General features: G+C 45.5%; 2 long non-coding RNA genes across 2 annotated transcripts; both read left to right on the top strand.

Annotated features, from left to right (window-relative positions):
- Positions 1-1,636: 1,636 nt before the first annotated feature.
- LOC120669780 lies at positions 1,637-4,156 on the top strand. The gene is made up of 3 exons (XR_005672801.1): positions 1,637-2,105; positions 2,834-2,895; positions 3,688-4,156. It is a non-coding gene; the product is annotated as an uncharacterized LOC120669780 (long non-coding RNA).
- Positions 4,157-4,313: 157 nt separating this feature from the next.
- On the top strand, positions 4,314-6,688 carry LOC120669779. The gene is made up of 2 exons (XR_005672800.1): positions 4,314-5,874; positions 5,961-6,688. It is a non-coding gene; the product is annotated as an uncharacterized LOC120669779 (long non-coding RNA).
- The last annotated feature ends 977 nt before the right edge of the window (positions 6,689-7,665 follow it).

Below are 7,665 nucleotides of genomic sequence, written 5' to 3'. Positions count from 1 at the left end.
TAGCATCAAAGCAAAGGGGTAAAAGGGAATCTATTAGTCCGGTTGAAAGTTTGAAACACATCAAATAGAGGTATTAATTAAATCAAATTTTATTTTAAAAAATTAGTATAAAATTTTGAACTAAATAAATTCGGAGGTGTACCTAAGGGTCACCAATTTACACCCCTAACATAAAAAACAAGGCTACTCGATCCGATCCAAAGGAAAAGTAACAAGCACAAAAGACCGTACGTACCTGATTGTTCCTCGATTGGATTTTCGTCTGCCCATTCCTGCTCATGTTTCTCATGGGCCCCTGAACCATAAACAGAAAAAAAAACGAAGATAAGGTCGAGATCAGCATCGTATGTCTGCATACCTTTCTGCCGTCACTCATCACGGGAGCGGGGCTTGTGCTTACCTTGGATGCGGGCAGTTGATGGTTACGTGCGCGGCTCGGCCACCTCCTTCCTGCTGGCGGGTTCTTTCAGTCCCCCTGCTCCCGAAATCTACACCAAGAGTCCATCACTCAACACATAATCGACGCGAATTTTTTTACGAGATTCAAACGAGCTAAACAAAATCGCGCATATATACTGTATTCTAGATGGCCTCTTTGCTGCCTTGCGGCAACCGTTTTAGCTGTGCTGATTGTTGTTGCGCCTGCATAAATTGCCTCTGAAAAAGAAAACACGAAATAATCTTCTGAAAACCGGGTAGCAGCAATCCCCTGTTCCTCGAGTCTTGCCAACAAGAAGGGCAAAGAGATTCTAGCGATAAAAAGATGATAGTGATTACCTTGTGAGTCGTAGCTCAACTGTGCAGCGACCATCAAGTAGAGGAGCACCAGCAGCTCGCTCAGGATTAGTGCGCACCCAGCATAGCCACTCCGTTTCTTCCACGGCGTCGACGACGACTGCTCCGTGCTCCTCATTGCCGCCTTTGCTTCGATCCACATCATGTCCTTAACTAGTAGCATCCAGCGGAAGTACATATGCTGCTATTCATTTGGCTGCTTGCCCTGCCTTGGATATTGTTTCAAAAGATCTCACACTTCGACAATAAGAGAAGGGAAGATCCTCGAGCCTTCACAAGAAGCCGAAAAGAAGCAAGCAACACGCAAGCGTTGCCAACGCTAGTTATACTTATTCTTTTGATGACTTGTGTAATATATTAATATACCACTATTGTCATTTTATCTCTGTCGGTTATTCCCTGACCGTGCCGGTGTAGGGAAATTATTTTTCAATTTTCCTGTCGGTGAATTGTATTACCCTGTCGGTACTATCACCCTCAGTTTCCAGTAGTGTACACATCGACAAAATGTACCTAATATTCTAAAAGCGACAACCACCAGTCCAATCAATCTTCTATACATGTTCCATAATTAGATCATAAAGGTGCTAAAAATTTAGCCCGAAAACACTACTGGAATAGACCTGTTTCCCTAGAGCTCAAGTGGAAATGGTCCAAAAACCTTTGGGAAAGCATTTGCCTAGGAAAGTTGCTAACGAAAGACCTGTAGGGCCAAATTCGACGGGAAACAAAGATTGCCCATGGAAAACCTAGGGAAAGATCCCTAGAAAACTTTGGAACCTAGAGAAATTGCTTTGATTTTTTTTTTAAAAAATGTCACGCTCCCCTCTCCGTGCCGTGCCCCGCTTGGCGCCGCCGCTGTGCACACCTCCACACTTGTGCCGTGGCCCACTCTGTGCTCGCGTGCCCCGCCGCTGCTGCGCTTCTTGCCATAGTGCCACCGCTACTCCGGACCACCGCTCCGCGTCGTTGAACACCGCCGCACCGCACCGTGGTCATCGTAGCTCCGAGTCATAGCACCTCGGCTGCTCCGGACCGCCACTCCGCTCAGCCATAGCACAGACACTACTCCAACCTGCTGCCATGGCTTCATGCCGTAGCACCGCCGCTGCTCCGAACCACCGCTCCAACGCAGGCAAGGTCGCCACTGCCGTCGCATCCCAAGATTCAACGAGGTGAGCCCCTCCCATTGCAGGGCCATGGCATGGCGGCGCTGCTCGAGCCTCTCCTCCCTGCACAGATCCATGGCGTTGGTGGCACCACGCGAGGCCCTCCACCCTGCTCAGGCCCCCATGGCGGCGCAGCACGAGGTACCCAGCCATGGAGAATAAAATGTTTTAGATCTAAATAATTTAGATTTTTAGGTAATTTATTTACCCTTGCACGGAGTAGAAAATGTTTTTAGATTGTTTAGGCAATCTGTTTGCCCTTCTAGAGGTGTTAACTATGAACTTGAATGAATATTATTTGGCACCTGCATTTTTCACTCATTTGCTGAACTGACAGTCTATTTGTCCTCACTGAGCCATGCACGCCTTATTACACACATTTAGGTTAATAGATTTGGTTAACATTTGCGTGCATTTTTTTCAATCTAAATTGGGCAAGTACTCCTGCATTTTTATCAATGGACATTTAGTTGTTTGTTCGTTATTTTTATCTGCTTACAGTGATAGTGCTAGGTGTTGCTGTTAACTTTACAGCTTTATGATTCAATAGAAAAAGAGGGACAAGCTTCGCGTATATATATTAGTAATATGCATGACAAATCTTGAAATTGTAGGTACAGAACCTAATATGGGAGGCATTGTCTCCTTGCTAGTTATATTTTCTTGAGCTCCAACTGTCAACCTCAGATTTGTCCACAGGTCCTGCTACCATCTCATTCCAGCCCTCACTTAGATGATAGATATTTTGAATAGCAAGCAGTTTTCTCCTCCGATGTCTTGCCTTACATCACTGATATCTTGTCTTACATCACTTTAATCTTGTCTTACCCTGGTTTAACTGTTACTTGCATGCTACCTTGATGCTTCAGATCATCGACCAAATGCTATAGTGGTACTGGATGACCGTCCTACTATGTATATGTTGTGACTGGTGAGTGCAGCAAGTACTTTGTGGAGGCAACAACTAAATATTGTATATATATTAATCTAAAGTATTTTGCGAGGCCTTTAGGATGTAGCTTGAAATTTATTGACCATTGAACTATCTAAAGTATGCACAACTTGGATGGTGATTATATTGCTAGGTGCTTCGTGTACATATATCAGTAATGGGATGACAGATGAAGTTATAATCCCTGGTCCTTGCTTATCCTGATTATGTTGCTAGGTGCCTTACATATATTAGTAATGTGATGAACCTAATTTTTCCTTCCTGAATTTGTTATATCTTAATATATCTAGAAGGGGTTTAACTGAATTTTAGAAACTTAAGTAGTATCCATAACTGAATGTTTCCTGATTGTTTAATTTAGACAATCTGAAAACAATTCAAGTACTGTATCTTTTGATCTTCAAATAATTTATCACTTGTCATCTTGGTTTCTTTTGATGACTGAATCAGTGGACAACCTTTGCTGGATAAGACAGTCACAATGTCACACCCTTACTGTGTAAGACTAATTTTTTCACACAATTTAGAACGTGTGCATATCAAAATGGTCATAGCAGTGATCTGAAATTTATAGTTCCCTACATTAGTAATTAAAGTGGTGGGGGATGCTTCGTGTCCATATATTTGTAATTGAGATGACAAATCCTAAAATTGTAAGTGGAGAACCTATTTTGCTTCCTGAGTTTAAGTAATGGCATGTGTAGGTCTTAATTTGTTATATTTAACAAGATTTCTCATGAATTGCTATTCTTTTACTTGTTTTTATTGTAGGATATGGAGATGAATGGAGGTGTAGCAGCTACTGTATAACTGTCGAAGGGCTTATAGGGGGGACATATCTACAGATGGAACCCATCAATGCAAATGACCCTTATTGATAGAGCCGGAGTGCCCAATCTTTCGGTGAGTGGGGATAAATTCGACTTGGCGGAAGATGACCCTCACGATCCGACTACGACGAGCGAAACCCGAAGCGCCAATGCAATCGCTGAACCAACTCCCTGTGGTTACCGACCTTGTTGATGCAAGATCAGCCTGATCACGAAGATCGTTTCCTGTCCGCAATCGAAGAACGAACAAGAAAAGGATGCGAGCAATCTGATTATCTCTCGAAGGTGGAGTTCTGAATACACGAGGACAGCGCTGATTTGCACGTGTTCTAGAGTAGCTAAAGCTAGATGTAAAACAAAACTCGAGTCTGAATTGAAAAGAAACCTCTCTCTAAATAGAGGGAGAGGGGGCGCAGCCCCTAGAGAAGGGCGGCCAGGAGATGGGGGCGCCGCCCCTGGCGTCCAGGAAAAAGGGGGAGGGCGCAGCCCTAGGCTCCCACACAAGGGCCTCTGTTGGGCCAGCTTCTATTCTTCTGGGCCTTCATTCTTCAGTAACATGACGAAGTTCAGTTCTCTTGCACGGGCCCGAGTGATTGGCCCAGAAGGTGGCGCCTGGGGTGGAGATGCATCTGGAAGCGCTGGAGAAGGTGCTGCTGGTGTAGACGTACTCGTGGTGTCCTCATCACTTATGCCCCTAGGTGTATAGAAAAAATAAGCGTAATCCTATCAGGTGGCGATTCCTGTCCGCCCGTCCGACCCAGCCCTCCCACCGATCTCTGCAGGGTGCCGCCGCCGCTGGAAATGCGCCGCCGCCGGAAGGGCGCCGCAACCGGCCGTGCGCCACCGGGCTCGTTCGGATCTGCCGCCACCGCCTCGAGGGCGGCCCGCCGCCGCCGCGAGGGTGCGCCCGCGATGCTAGGGCGCGCAAGCGCCGCGAGGGCGCGCCACCGCCGCCGTGATGGCACCCCGCCGTCGCCAGGGTGCGCGGGTGCCATGAGGGCCGCCCGCCGCGACCCAGGCACGCCGCCGCCGCCAAGGCGCACCGCCGCGCGTCCCCACCTCCCGGCCCCCCCCCTCCCGATCTGTTGCCGCCGCCGTTCGTCAGGTCACGTGGAGGCCACAGCAGCAGAACAGCAAGTAGCTAAGACTTTCCTCTCCATAACTCACTGTTTTTATTGCACAAATGTGATGAATGCATATGTGATGAGCATGCGCTATTGTTCATCTGTAGGATGGACTCGGACACTTGTTTCAATCTAGAAATTTGGGTTATTGCGTGCAATTGCACAGGTCGGTGGTTTTGCTTTAACAAAGTTGTGGATGCTGACTTAACCAGCTTCAAAGATTTGATTGATGAAGTTGCTGAAAACCATCGTCCTATGGGCGGTGACATACTCTCGATTTGTTATTAGTGTATGGATACAAATGCCAATATCAAAGTTCGCAACGACAAAGATGTAGTTGACATAAGGCTTCAAAACGATGCTTGTTGAGTGTTTCTTACCATAGCCCTGCTAGTGAGCCTCCAGAAGTCCCACCATGGAAATTTGATACTGTCCAATCAATTGAACCTCCATTCACACCTTCAGTTCCATGCCCAAGCATAGTACAACCTAGCCTTGAAATTCAGAGTGAAAATACAGCACATCTTCCCAATCCTCCTAGTGAATCAAATGTTGAGTACTCAGAGTATGTGGGCACTGATGATGAATGCTTGTATATTGACATTGGTCCCCAAAATCCAATACCTTCTCAGAGTCCAATTGGCACTAAACATAGAGATGATTCGGGTCATGAATCTGGTAGCCATGATGAATCTGGTAGTGATGATGAATCTGATAGTGATGATGAAGTAGAGGATGTAGATGAGATTGTCAAAGATAGAGAGCCTCCACAAAAACCTGACACCAATTATGACAAGAAGGATCCTCCTATGACAGTAGGCACTTTGTATTCTGACATTGGTGCTTTTAAGTTGGCTTTAGCTACACATGCTACTAAATATTAGTTCCAGTATAATATTGAAAAGAGTGATCCCACTCGACACAGGGTGTACTGCAGTGGCAAGGATTTTGGTTGTAGGTGGAGAATTCATGCCTCTACTCTAAATGATGGAGTCACAATTAAGGTAAACTTTTATTTTAGCACTTTGTAGTTTTTGTGCATTGATAAATTTTTTCCAAACAAATAACCATTGGAGAGCTATTTTCGCAGATCAAGAGGAACCCATACCCTCATGAAGGAAGTTAGAGTACTAGGAGGGCAGGCACTTGTGTTGGGGTGACTCAGTTTTGGGTGTGTGAACAAGTGCTTCATTGGCTGAAGGAGAAACCGACATTGGCCCCCAAGGATCTAAAAAAGAAGCTGAAGGAAAGTCACAAAATTGATGTGCCCTACAGAAAAGTTGTGAGAGGTAAACAAATTGCTATGGATAAACTTTATGGTCCTTGGGACAAAAGTTTTGACAACCTGTACAGATTCAAGGCTCAAATAGAAGAAAGCAGTCCTGGATCCTTTGTTGTGATTGATCATCACACCATCAACAACAAGATAAGGTTCAATAGGCTATTTTTTGCTTTGAAAGCTTGTGTTGATGGTTTCTTTCGAGGTTGTAGGCCATATCTTGCAGTAGATAGTACATTTTTGACTGAAAGGTTCAGAGGTCAGTTGTGTATAGCTTGTGCAGTTGATGGGCATAACTGGATGCACCCAGTGGCTATTGGTGTCATTGACTCGGAAACAAATGAGAATTGGGTGTGGCTCATGGAGAGGTTGAAGGAAGCTATAGGCACCCCAGTTGGGCTTTCATTCAACACTGATTGTGGGCAAGCAGTGATGAATGGGGTTAGTGAGGTTTTTCCACAAGCTGAACATAGAGAGTGTATGTACCACCTTGTGCATAATTTCAAGAAGAGGTACAGTGGACAGATTTTTTATGATCATATATGGGCATCTGCATATTCCTGGAACCCTTACATGTTTGAGAAACATTATCAGATGATGGTAGAAAAAAATAGAGGCTATGAAGTATCTCCAGGAAAATCACAAGAAACTTTGGACTAGGAGTCAGTTCTCAACATTGTCCAAGGTGGATTATATTACCAACAACTTGGTTGAAGCCTCCAACAAATGGGTAAAGGATATCAAGAGCCAGAATCTGGATGACCTGTTGGATACCATTAGACATATGCTCTTGATTAAATGGAACAATAGGAAAAAAGTTGCCCAAACCTTACAAGGAAAGATTTTGCCTCATATAGTCCAAAGGTTGGGAGATGACAGCTTCAACTTAGACATTGAAGTGATCACAAGCTCACCTGATGGTATTGTAGAAGTTTGTGCTAAGGGAAGTTCTGCAACTTCCTTCAGGTTTGTTGTCAACTCTGTTGAGAGGACATGTTCCTGCAGGCCTTGGCAAGGGTCAGGAATACCTTGCAGACATACTATTGCCTACATCACATCAATTCCTGGTGCAAAACTACAAGACTATGTGCATGAGTACTACTCAGTTGACATGTTCAAAGCTGCATATGAAGGTCAAGTGATGTCGGTGTCCTGACTCGGCGGTCCGGCACCAACTAGTAAAGTGCTGCGTGGTCTCTCTTCCTGGATGGTTGATGCAAGAGGCAACACAGGAACGCACGGTTTATCCTGGTTCCGGCCGCGGGGCCGTACATCCAGCAAGGGGGTGTGCGAGGGCACTGTATTATCTTGCACTGGAGGTGCCTGTAGTAGGGGGTACATACAAGGCGAGAGAGAGAGAGGAGCTCCCAAGTCTCTGCTAGAGGAGAAGTTGATTGAGACGAGTGCCAATATTGTGGCTCAAGAGAGCGTGTGTGCTATTGTGAGTTGTGCTAAGTGTAGAGAACAGCCCAGATGGATAAGACAGAGACCGCCTCCCCCTTTTATAGACACAAGG

The sequence above is a fragment of the Panicum virgatum genome, chromosome 4N, assembly GCF_016808335.1.
Source record: "Panicum virgatum strain AP13 chromosome 4N, P.virgatum_v5, whole genome shotgun sequence".
NCBI classification, from domain to species: Eukaryota; Viridiplantae; Streptophyta; class Magnoliopsida; order Poales; family Poaceae; genus Panicum; species Panicum virgatum.
Note: the sequence above shows the minus strand (reverse complement) of the source record. Positions and strands in the feature narration are given on the sequence as shown.